The 12,984-nt window shown below is 34.3% G+C and overlaps 1 protein-coding gene across 1 annotated transcript in view; it reads right to left on the bottom strand.

Moving 5' to 3' along the window:
• The window catches only part of CSNKA2IP (casein kinase 2 subunit alpha' interacting protein), a 381,659-nt gene that overhangs the window by 52,856 nt on the left and 315,819 nt on the right, over positions 1-12,984 (bottom strand). Inside the window, exon 2 of the transcript XR_003426812.2 lies at positions 11,421-11,506. The gene's annotated coding sequence lies outside the window, so the exon portion shown is untranslated. The remainder of the gene's footprint in view (positions 1-11,420; positions 11,507-12,984) is intronic.

Below are 12,984 nucleotides of genomic sequence, written 5' to 3'. Positions count from 1 at the left end.
ATTGTCTTTATAGATCTTGTACATTTTCTGCTTTCATATTCTATCATTACAAAAAAGGAAGTGTTAAAACATTCAACTAAAATTGTGGATATGTCTATTTCTTCTTTTAGTTCTACCACTTTTTGCTTAAGGAATTTTGAAACTCTACAGTTAGAGACATACATATTTAGAATTGTTGTATCTTCTTGAAAGAGTGAACTTTTCATTCTGTGTAATCTCTGTCTTTTTTAATTCCTGATAATATTGTTTCTTCTGAAGTCTATTTTGACTAATAATAAATTTAGAATAAATAACTAATATAGTTATTATAATTTTCTGTTAATTAGTGCTTCAAGATATACCTTTTTCCAATCTTTTAGTTTCTGTGTATTTGTAGCTTTATATTTAAAGTTGCTTTTGTGGTGGTTGGGGTGGGGAGTATAACCTGAATCTTGTTTTTTCAATCCATTCTGGCAATCCCTATTGTTTAACTGTTATGTTTATGTCATTTATATTTAATGCAACTTTTGATGTAACATGATATAAATCTATAATCACAGTATTTGTTTTCTATACAGTTTATTTTTTCTTTATTCTTTTTGTCCACTTATATACCTGCTTTGGGATTAACTTAGTTTATTTTATGATATCATGCTATCTCTAGTAATGGCCAATTTTTATAACTATTCTTTTTATTTTCAATTACCCTTGTATTTACAGTATTCATATTTATTTAGTCTAACTTCAAATGATATTATATCACATCAAGTATAAAATGAAGAAACATGCTTAAAATGGTGTACTTCTAATTCTTCTCTTATTTTATGCTATTGCTGACAGACATTTTAGTTTTATGTATTCTATAAGCCCACATTATTACCATTTTTGCTTTAGACATTCAATATTTTTTAAAGTTATTTAAAACTCTCTGTGTCTGTTTTTCCCAGCGTTTCTATATTCTAACTACCACTTCCACTCAGTCTTGAACACTTCACCAATAATTTTACCTGAATTCTTACATTCCTGTATGACACTCAGAATCTCTTCCTAAACTCTACCAAAAGTGAGTCAGAGCTGACTGTCCATCCCCTCTTGGAGAAGTCTGTCTTTCTTTAGAGTTAAGACTGCTTGTTTACTCTGCAACCTATCTCTCATGAGTTTATGAAAAATTATGGTTTTGTAGTTTCTCCTTTTTCTCTTGTTAGATTCATAGCAATGTTCTTTTCTTTTCTCTACATACTATATGAAAGCAGACTACACACAACTGAAATTTTAAAAACAGATGTTACCAACATAAAAAGTATAATTTTGTATTACTTAGTGCATTATGTATACACTGTAGAGGAAATGAGTTAGTTACTTTAAGTTATAATTATATTTCATGGAATATTTTATTTTGAACTGTTTTATAGTTTGTCATTTAATTATATATGTTCTGTAACTTTAATAAGTCGTTCAATTGATGAAGATTATTGAAGTGAATTGTCAGTATGCTTCTAAACATATAGCAACAAATCTATTTCAAATATTTATTCAACAAATAATTATTCAAGCTCACTATTGAAAGTTAGGGTGCTAATGTGATAAAGACTTTCAATACCTTCTCTGGATGTACTTGGAATTTCTGCCTGAGGGTTTTATTAACGGAAAAGAAATAAGCGACCAGCAATTCTTTTTAAGTTGTGTATTCAAATGCAAAATAGATTTGCTGATATTTATGACATACTGTAAAGAAAAAAATTAAGACACTTGAATAAAGTATCATTAATAAAATAAAAAGAAAATAAACTAAACCATATATCTTAGAAAGTGAATGTTAGAGACCAAACAATAATACATAATAAACATAATAAATACTTTCAAAAAAACAAGAATTAAAACTAGTACTCAAGAGCCAACAGGAAGACATTGTGTGTCAATTTTAGAGCAATAGTTGAAAGGAATTTTATGCAATTCATTAGCAGGTGGGTGTAAGGGTTCTAGTTAGGTCTAAAGAGACGAGAGCAGGCTCTTAGCATAAACTTTTGACACAGACCAGCAAAAATTTCTGCCCAGAACATGGCTCCACATTTAGAAGAATTTAATGAGAATAAAAATTTTTAAATAAGTACAACAGGGGCACCTGAGTGGCTCAGTTGGTTAAGTGTCTGACTCTTGATTCTGGCTCAGGTCATGATCTTACAGTTCATGAGATTGCACTGACAACATGAAGCCTACTTGGAATTCTCTCTCTCCTTCTCTCTCTTCCCCTCCCCAGCTCTTGTTCTCTTTCTCTCTCCTTCCCCCTCTCTCTCTCTCTCTCTCAAAATAAATAAACTTAAATAAATGGGTACATCAGATAATACAGAAGGAAAGAAAAGAGACTTTAAAGAGGAAAGTGAAGGAGCAGACCAGAGCTAGGGAATCTCAGAAATCAAATCACCATATTTTTGAAAACTACATAAAAACAACAAAAGAAAAAGCTCTGTTAAGTTAGAAAAGCTATCCTGAAGTGGCTTCCTTTTAAACATCCATAAAAATTGATTTCACATAACAATGAGCAATGGGAAAGGATTATGGCTCAAAACCCATAAAATGTTAGTATAAGGAGAAAGAGAATAAGTAGCAAAATAGCATACCTACAGAAAGCAAAAGCATATCAGAAAGATCATAATACAAAACTGATTAACTGTGTTTAAACCAATGACTTTATCATGATACTATAGGGGGGTGGGAAATATAATTGTTCATTTTTATGGTGAACAATTTATTGTTTTTAGGACTTATAATTAAAGGGAAAATATGTTGTCTTTACTAGATCAACTGTACCACTGGAAAATGAACTATTGGAAAAAGAAAAATATCTCTTTCTAGAACCATTCCATCTAATAATTGAAAATAAATTATAAGCTTAAAATATTGCCATTTTTCCAGCTAACTCTAAATACACAATCTAGATATTAAGCAGCAACAGATGCTAACATCATAAAGAGGGAGACAACCAGACAGGATGTGCCTCCTGGTGAAAGAACACAACATCATCTAGATTTGCCAGTGATCAGATCCAAGAGACTTTGATTCTGAATTCATCTTCCCATTGGCAGGAAATACAGAGGAGAGGAGAACATGCAATCATCAAAATCTAGACTTTGAAAAACTCTAAAAAAGTCAAATAGCTTGGATTCTTCAACAAACTAATTGTAAAGAAAAGAAAGGAATAGAAGAGGACTTGTAGAATAATGAAGACTCAAAAGTAAATCATCAAAAGAGGTGAACTAAGGGCCGCCTGGTTTGAGCGTCCGACTTCGGCTCAGGTCATGATCTCGCAGTTTGTGAGTTTGAGCCCCGCATTGGGCTCGTGCTGACAGCTCAGAGCCTGGAGCCTGCTTCAGGTTCTGTCTCCCTCTCTCTCTGCCCCATCCGCACTCATGCTCTGTCTCTCTGTCTCTCAAAAATGAATAAAACGTTAAAAAAATTTTTTTTAAAGAAGTGAACTAAAAACTAGTGTCCAAGGATACACATTTGGGTCATTAAACTATGAAGAAATATAAGAAGTGATTAATAGGAACTTCAAAATATTGAATAATTTGGAGGAGGAAAATGTAGTGGTGATTAGATCTATACTAAGCAAATAGCTAACATTGCACACACACCACTACTCAAATTTTGGAGGGATGTCTAAGAGAAGAGATTCTAGTATATTACAAGTAACTCAAGTCCATAGTAGCTTTATTACGAGGTAGCTTAGTGATTGGGATGGTGGAGCCAACTGCTGCCTGGGTTCAAATCCCATCTGTATTCTGGCAGCAGGACTGTGGACAAGTTTCTTCATTTGTGTAATGGAGATAGCTTCCCTCACAGGTTTGTCATGACAACAAAAATAAATGTTATAAAAAATTTTAGGTTTACATTTTATAAGTGAGAAAACCTTAGAATATTTGCAATGTTATTCAGAAGTAAACATATATATTTTTATTGTTATTCCAACAAGTCTCATTATTTCATCTAGGTAAAACTCCAGAAGTAAGATTTAAGCCATATGAGTTGATATTTGACTTCAACTGAAGTGCAAATACTCATTGATTGAACTGAATTTGTAAGCACAACGTGTCTTCCAGGTGAGGTGGCAAATATTTCTCAAATACTATTGAGTTTTTTATATCAGTTTCATTACTAATCTTTGTTCAATATCCTTATTGTCAGATCTTTTTATCTATGTCTCTCTATGTTTGTTTCTCTCTCTCTCTCTCTCTCTGTCCATATGACACTTATTTGAAAAGTTTTTGAGAAACTTTTTAGGAAAGGCAAGCTTTTGTGCTGACTGTTATGATTAGTTGGGCCAAACAAGTATGCAATATTGTGGAATTTCATGGAACATTACTGTGAAGGCTATGCTGAATAAACAAAGGGCCAAGCTTGATTAAACTGACTCTCATATAGATGAAATTAAATTTTGCATAGTTCTTCTCAGATTAAATTTGGGGATCATTTTTGCATCAGGTTTGTAAAAAACTGGCACGTTTGGCTACAGTTTCATTAAATAGTTCATTCTTTTCAAATAGTAGCTCCAAAATAGGTTTCATATTTATGGTAATTACTCTTTGAGATTCGAAAGTTTAAAGTTATCATGTTTTACCTTACTATCTTTGGAAATATTAATTACATCCTGGCCTCCTGAAAGATGAGGGCTTTGCTATTATTTTCATATGTTTTAAGGGATTTTTCAAAGGTAAAATTTTAATGTCAAAAAATTTGGGATTTTTGTGTTTTGGCACAATTCCTTTACTCTGTCACAAATGGTTAAAATATGCATCCTCATAAAGAACTATTGCCTAAAAATTTTATCCTCTTTAAAATATTTTTTTCTGATTACAAGTCATATGAAGTTCTTAAAGTTCAAGTTCACTGAAATGCATAATGTTCACAGGTAATGTCTCCTATAAGTTCAACCTCCAGAGATAATCACTGTCAACATTTTGCTCAAAAATGTCTCTTGTAGGGGCACCTGGGTGGCTCAGTCGGTTAGGCATCTGACTTCAGCTCAGGTCATGATCTCATGGTTTGTGAGTTCAAGCCCTGCATCAGGCTCTGTGCTGACAGCTCAGAGCCTGGATCCTGCTTCAGATTCTGTGTCTGCCTCTCTCTCTGCCCTTCCCCTGCTCGTGAGCACTCTCTCTCTCTCCTCTCTTTCTCTCTCTCTCAAAAAATAAATAAACATTAAAAAACTTTCAAAAAAATGCTTCTTATATATCATGTCATATATGGGTATGTACATATGGCTTAAGTATAATCTTACTATCCATAGTTCATCTACCTTTGTAGACTAAGGAAAGATTGTCTCAATTGGAACCTATATATTAATTAATTCAGTTTGTAAAATTTGACAAAGAAATTTGAAACAAAAGTTAAGTAAAAACTTTCAAAGAGGCCAGTACCCATAAAGCACTCATTCATACTGGCTAATAGCATATTTAAAGAACCATTTGATGGAATGTCTGATGTTTTATATTTTTGAAAAGTTATCAAGTAGAGATATTAATAAGATCCAGTCCCTAAGTGACACCATAGAGAAGAGCAAACCTTGTCACCACAGAACAATCATACCCATATTGACAGGTAAATGAAAAATAAACATTGTCTTATAAAGTCACTGTTTCCAGATCTCTTTTCATAGAAGCTTAGCATGCAGTTTAACACTAGAACCATTAAATGCTAAAAGTTGCTCTATAATTATACCAAAACATTTTTATGCCATTTCTTTTTAGACAGACAGTTATGAAGAAAAGGAGATATGGGAATATATTTACTCATTCAAACTATTCATTTGTTCAGTAACTATCTATTAACAATTGTGTGATGAGAACCATGCTAGGCACAAGAGACACAGCACTGAGCAAAAACACTACATTCTGATCTCAGATACATTATTTTTGAGAGAAATAGTTACGTATCAAAAAAATCACAAATAGAAGTCAAAGAATTACTGATGTGGTAATAGTTTCAGTGCTAGGTACTTGCTATTACACAGAAAATAAAAAGATGAGTCTCAATCAACAAATATTTATTACCTTATAGCTGCATAAAGAGAATAGTGATAATGCAAGTTTCCATTACCCCAGGATGTGTGACAGGAAATAAATAGTAAAAAAATATAATCATTAGGTAAAGGCAATATGTTGGTATCACATAAGCACTAAGAGATGAATGGATGTATCATAGGCATGGTTTTCTAATGCATGCAAACAATACACTGCCTTACAATGTGTGTACCTCCTAATACAAAACATCTACATCTGAGCTATGAGGAAACTACACTGAAGTTGTGTCAAGATACACATACTCATTTTTTCACATAAGCATTGATTATGAGTCTTCCTGACTAGTGGTTTCCATCATGATTTGAAATGATTTGATTTAAATTACATCTTTCCTAGAGGAGATTTGTCCAAACACAGAGAGAAAATTTTCTCCTAAAGTATTCCAGGTTTTAAATCAATCAGTACATGGAATTTTAACAGAGGTAACCACATAACTTACATTTCCAAGTTCCAACCTATTATTGTAAAGAAATTGCTGAGTCCTCAGGATGAGTACAACCAAGGCTTGTCTGAGTTCACTCCCAGGTTTGTTAACCTTTGGGGGAAAATCTTATGTGAATACAGAATGCACCGGAAAACAAAGAAAGACCTGTCCAAGCCTCATGATTCAATGGTTAAGGTTGGAACTTTAGGATGTGGTAAATTTGAATTAGTGGCATTTAAAAACACTTGTGACTTCCAGAGATCTGGATAGTGGGTATGTACCAAATTTCTGGAAAATAAATGTTATATATACGTATATATAAATAATTTAGCGGTTTCAAGAGTGGTTTTGCAGATACGCAGTGTTGAAAAGTTGGTTAAAGTAAGACTTCTCAATTTTGGGGGCTATTTGTGTACCCCAAAATTCGTGTGTTAAATCCAAATCCCCAGTGGGAAGGTATTAGGAGGCAAGACCTCTAGGACTTGATTAGGTCATGAGAGTGGCGTCCTCATGAATGAGATTAATGCTTTTATAAAAGAGAACCCAGAAAGCTCCCTTGCTCCATCCACCATGAGAGGACACAGCAAAAAGACAATAATTTATGAGCCAGGAATTCATCTCCTCAGACATGGAATCTGCCAGAGCCTTGATCTTGGACTTCCTGGCCTTCACAACTGTGGGAAATAAATGTTTGCTGTTTAAACCACCCAGTGTACAGCAAACTGAACAAAACCAAGCTTCACGAAAAGAGGGAAAACGACATTTTTTTTCTCAGTCAGCCTCTGAATCTCAAAGTTGTTTTTGTGGCATACCTGTTTATGGAAATTTCATTCATCCACAGAAGGTATCATTGAAGAATGTGCATTTCCAAGCAGTCTTGGGAAGTTCTAAAATACAGCAGGCATACTTACCACAAAGTTACACTGGTAAGTTTCATTTATAAGAGAAAATATTATATATCACCTATGCCAAGACTGCCTAAATTATAGATACTGTTAAATTGTAGGGAAATTTAGGTTGGATTTTATTCCCTTTTTTGGACCTATGAGATCTTGGTTGCGTATCTAGCAGTCCATGTTTCCTATCTGCATTGATTGTTAGAAATGGCAGAGAATTTCTAACCACATCTGACTTGGTCAGGTCGCCATGTCTTACGGCCACCAGTTGACCCTTCATGCACATTACCAAGACCTCCCTTTTATACTAAGAGGGAGAGAAACTTAATTTTGCTGGTAGTTGCTATATTGTCTCTCTTCTTGTTTCCTCACATTTTCAATTTTTGAAGAGTAACTTCCTCAGGGGCTCCTATAACCACTAAACCACTCCCCACAGTAAATCCCTTTATTACTGTCTAGCTATATATTATTGGCTCACTTAATTCTATTATTAAATAAGTTCATTTTGTTGGATCAAACCTAATTCCTTGTTCATTTGCTTATCTTTGGAAATGTGAAATCTCTCTATGATTAAAAAAAAAAGAAAAAAAGGGGCTATCTGATTTCTAATTTGGAACAGATAAACAGTTCTTCCAGACTGCTGTATGAAATAAGACAAAACGCCAACACAGAAACCTCTCTCCGTATGTTGTGGTTTATTCCAAAAAGACATGGAACCCAATGCTATTCCTCATCAATTAAGATTTAGTGTTTGAATATGCCATGATTTGTTCTCTAACCTTGATGGATTAACTTGAGAGATGTCAAAAGTAGCTGCCAAGTTTAGGGAGGAAAACAAGATAAGATTTATCCATACCAACAGCTCTCTCAATATGTCTGGTTTTTATCACTTGTGTTGCCAAACAATTGTATATTCTAGAATGATCTCAGTGAATAAAGGAAGGAAAAGAGGCACTCTATCTTTTTTTGCCAACACTGTTACATATCGGATTATCTGAGCTTTAAAGTTGTGGCAGGACGTGAATAATGACAGGTATGACTACAATGTCAGAAACCCGTATTTTATAGTCCAGGTGGATTATCATAGAACTATGGAATTTTTGTGCTCCAAAGAACGTTAGAGACAATAAAACTGTTCACCTTTTAACATTTTTCCTAAATTTACGTTAGCCCACCAATCAACTGAAATACATCTTATATATACAATATTAAGTATAAGACATTTCTTATGTGTCATTTCTTTAAAGTTAACAATTGCTACCTATCACTTGAAGAGGATGACTGAAATGCCTCAAGCAGACCATATATTCTATAGATACAAATGCCAAATGACTCGGATTTGACTCCCAGAACACCCTATGTTCCTGTTAGAGTACCTGCTTTTTTTCTTTTTTTTCTTTTAAGTAGGCTTCACGTTTAGTGTGGAGCCCAGCACAGGGCTTGAACTCACAACCCTGAGATCAAGACCTGAGCTGATATCAGGAATCCAGCTCTTAACCTACTGAGCCACCCAGACGCCCCTAGAGTACATAACTTTAAGGAAATAAGATGTTTTTTGTCACTTAACATAATTTCAAAATTCATTAGTGCTAAACATTCTAATTATATTGGAAAATTAAAAAAAAAAGCCTGTTTACATTTAAATATGATGCCAAAATATCAGCTGTCCATCATTCAAACATGTTGGGTTGCAGCACATTTTTCTGGCCCTGAGTGAGAATAGAGTAATAGATTACTCACTTGTTCCTCTTTAGACTTTTTGGATTCAGATTTTTACTCCATTAATATCACCATTTTTATTCCTTTGCTCTCTTTCATTTTATCAATAGGCATGTGTGTTGGAAAGAATACTTATAGGTGATTAATAGGCTTTTTGAGCACAATTAATTAGTCTGCACAAATCAACAATTTAAATATTATCAGTTTTCACAGAATTTTAATGAAAACTATTTTGTAGGGTGTTCCTCATCCACTTCTGAAGCAACTTTCATTGAATCACAGTCTTTGCCTTACCAAAACATTTTGTCTAATCAAACTAGCTGCTATAAACAGCTTGTGGGTTCGAGCCCAGTGTAGGGTTCTGTGCTGACAGTTCAGAACCTGGAGCCTGCTTTGGATTCTGTGTCTCCTGCTCTCTCTGCCCTCCCCCTGCACTCTCTCTCTCTCTCTCTCAAAAATAAATACACATTAAAAAAAATTAAAGAAGATTTCAGCTTCACAACTACCAACTTTGGCAGAATGAAACATGTACTTTTTTCATGGAAATGGACACTCATCTGAATGACCAGTGGAAATTTAAATTCAAAGTGTTTCCAAAATCTGAAAAACATTTCCAATTTAAGATGTATTCCATTGATGCTATACTTTCAAGAATATATGGAAACTGATATGAATCTAAAGTGCCTCTAAAAAAGTCCTTTTTAGCAAAATATATTTTCATTTTAAAATTGACAAGTTTGTCATCTAGTTATAAGTTTAATGGTTAAAAAGATTTGTTGTTTTAGGAAATGCTGTTTTATAATACATAAAATTGAAAAACATAAGCATAATATTTGATGTGTCATTATTATGGAATATTACAAATAATGACAACTGTAACTACATTGCCAGGAAACTTTGATCCTGTAGTTTACTTATTTGTCAGAAGTCAAACTTGAACAATTGCAAACTAAGCAAGACAATATTACTTATGACTCTAAAAAATGTCCGTGATTTAGTATTGATGACTCCTTTTAAAATGATAGTACTCAAATATGAAATAACCAGGGTTCTCCATTCCAGCGAAATGAATAAACTAGTGTATTGTGGGCAGATACTGTGAAAGTTGTTTCAGACCATATCTATCATTATACCTGCCCCCACCCCTTTCCTTAAAAGGACAGAAGAGAAAACAAAAAGCTATAGTAAAAAAAACAAGCAATCCGAGGCAAGTGTAACTCTCCTTTTACGTGAAAAGCATAATACTAGAGGAGCTAAAGTTTAAGTTCAAGGACCTGTTAACATACTGGCATGAACACCCAGTTCATTCTGACTTTCAGACTCTGTTTACCAAGCGGGACTCCTGGCTCTAATCATTTTTCCTTCTTCTCTTTATAGTGAAAACTGTATCTCTTACTTTAACTAGGCTCTGATCACTAGTTTCTTTTCAGCAACCTGTCCTCCCTTGATTTCTGCTTTCTCCCAGTCCTTGGATAAGCTTCTTTCTGCAAGGATCTTTATTGTGGCTGTAGTTTAAGGCATTCCTCTCCTGAGTGAGTGTCTCGGGCCCCACAGAAAGCATGGTTTCAACTAATTACTTGGAAAAAGTGGTGTTACCAATTTCCACACCAGTCTAAACAGACATTATATCTTGTCTAACTAGAATCCCTACTATAATTATACTTACTTTAAATATTCAGATACATACATTTGTAAATAAATGGAATATACATGTTATAAATTAAAATAAATATGAATATATTTATTTTATAAACATATGTAAAATTTATAAAATAACTTCAAGGCAATTTCATTTTCACCAAATTAAATATTCTGAAGATCAAGAGACATTAAGTATTAGGCTTTGGTTATTTATGCAGTTTTCTTGCTCGGCTGATCATGACTGAATTTTCTAGAAGTGAGTAGCTGTCTAGATACATAAAATATTCATTATTCTTTTAAGAACTCATGTTTATATCATCATTCCCACCCCCATCTCTTTTAGGAAGTAGTTTTTAGATGAAGCTGCACTTGAAGAATGTTTTAGTATTTTGTTTTCTACACTGTTTGTGGGAAAGTCAAAGAAAATTAAGGCTACGCTGTTTCTTCCTCAGCTGCTAACAGAAGTTTTGAGAGTTTCAAGTGTACTTATATTCTACTCATTAAACAAAAGTTAAAAAAAAAAAAACTTTCATGGATATCAAACACTTCTTTTTCTCTTATATATCTGTTTATGTGGAAAACAAACCTTTTGGCAATCTGGACATATGTAGGTGTTGTTTTTTTTTCCTTTTCCTTTAAGTTGAAAAACACATGATAAACATTTGTCATAAATTGTCAGCTTACCTTTCATTCTTGGGTTTGATCCAGCAAGCGCTCTCCATCACAAACTCTTCATCTGGCATATTTAATTGATGACTCTGCAGATAAAGCTGAAAGAAGATGATTTAATAATTCCCTTCATGTTCTAGTCTCAGGTTAAGTTGCCCTTACTTTACATTTATTTCAAATCTTTTTCTTTTCTGTGTAAGAGCCTCTAAGTTTTCCTTCTTTTTCATATGAAAAAAAAATCCTTTACAAACAATTATCTCCTCTTGATTTCTATTTTTCAGTGTACTCTTCAATGTCTTTAAGAGCTTTTGCTTCCTTTTTTTAAAACAATTTTAAAGGGGCTCCAGTTAGCACTTATTTAGCAAACAAACTCTGTTAAATGCTTAGTAGGTGCTAAGCACTAGACCGAAAAGTATGGCTGAAACAGATGCTTATGTGAAGAACTCATGGTAGATTAGCAATGAAATGAAAAGTGATTTCATTCAAGGAAGACTATACAGTCGAGGAAAACAAAAGAAAAACAAAAACAAAAACTGTTTCCGAATTTCAGAGGCCTGGTTAAAAATTAAGGATCAGTCACTTTAAATGTACATGGTACTGGCCATGTCCCTTATTCTCTCTGAATCATTACAGTGTAATCTGTAAAACTGCCCCCTACAGAAGAAAAGAGAGTAAGGATCTTTCGCTATAGGTAGTGCTTTGTCCATTATCCATGACTCTTAGGTGCGTATTCAGAAGACATTACGACACAAATGGAAAAGCAGTTTAAAAATGTGCATTTCTAAAGGAGCTTGTGAGAAGAATAGAAAAAATTCCTGCACGAAGATGAATGTAACAAAAAAGAACAATGTGCAGCTCTACTATAACCCCAGTGGAGTGGCCCCTTTTCTTCAGGGTTATACCCACTGCAATTAAAATCCCCTGGATGTACCACAACAAGCAAGTATAAGACTCTGAAAGGCAGAAACAAGAATGTGGATTGTCTAGGGACCGTGGAACTTGAGGAGTAACATGGCGGTGGGTCCCTTGGGTTTCCTGATCGTCTCCAGAGTGCTGGAGAGGATTCCAACCCAGAACCTCCAACAGGCAAGGACAAAAACAAACAAACAAGCAAAAAACCTACAAGCAAAGATTGTTTCCTGAAGAGACCTGACAGAACAGAAAACCACTTTTGGAAATACCCACCGTACTATAGCCAAATACCAACAGAACCCTTTCCTTCATGGTTGCTGTGGGGCTGAACATGTACATTTTTCATGGAGATGGACACTCATCTGAATGACCAGTAGAAATTTACATTCAAAGTGTTGATCTTCCAGCACTTCCACACCAAATTCGTTGGTCTTCCACCCTACACCCCCTTCACCCAAACAGAAGATTAGCTCCCCGTTTGTTCCAGCCAACATCACTGGTCTCTCTCTGACTGACCAGTGGTGTTGGCAGGAACAAACGGGGAACTAATCTTCCGCCCTCCACCTGGTGGAAGGAGGTACTGCTCCAATTCTCCTGCTGCCTGTGTTGGCAAACCAAGTAGGAAGTTGATTTTCCACCCATTCTTTTTTTGTTCCCCCTGTAAAAC

Source organism: Acinonyx jubatus, chromosome C2 (genome assembly GCF_027475565.1).
Source record: "Acinonyx jubatus isolate Ajub_Pintada_27869175 chromosome C2, VMU_Ajub_asm_v1.0, whole genome shotgun sequence".
NCBI lineage: Eukaryota > Metazoa > Chordata > Mammalia > Carnivora > Felidae > Acinonyx > Acinonyx jubatus.
The sequence above is the reverse complement of the archived record's forward strand: the minus strand, read 5'-3'. Positions and strand labels throughout refer to the sequence as shown.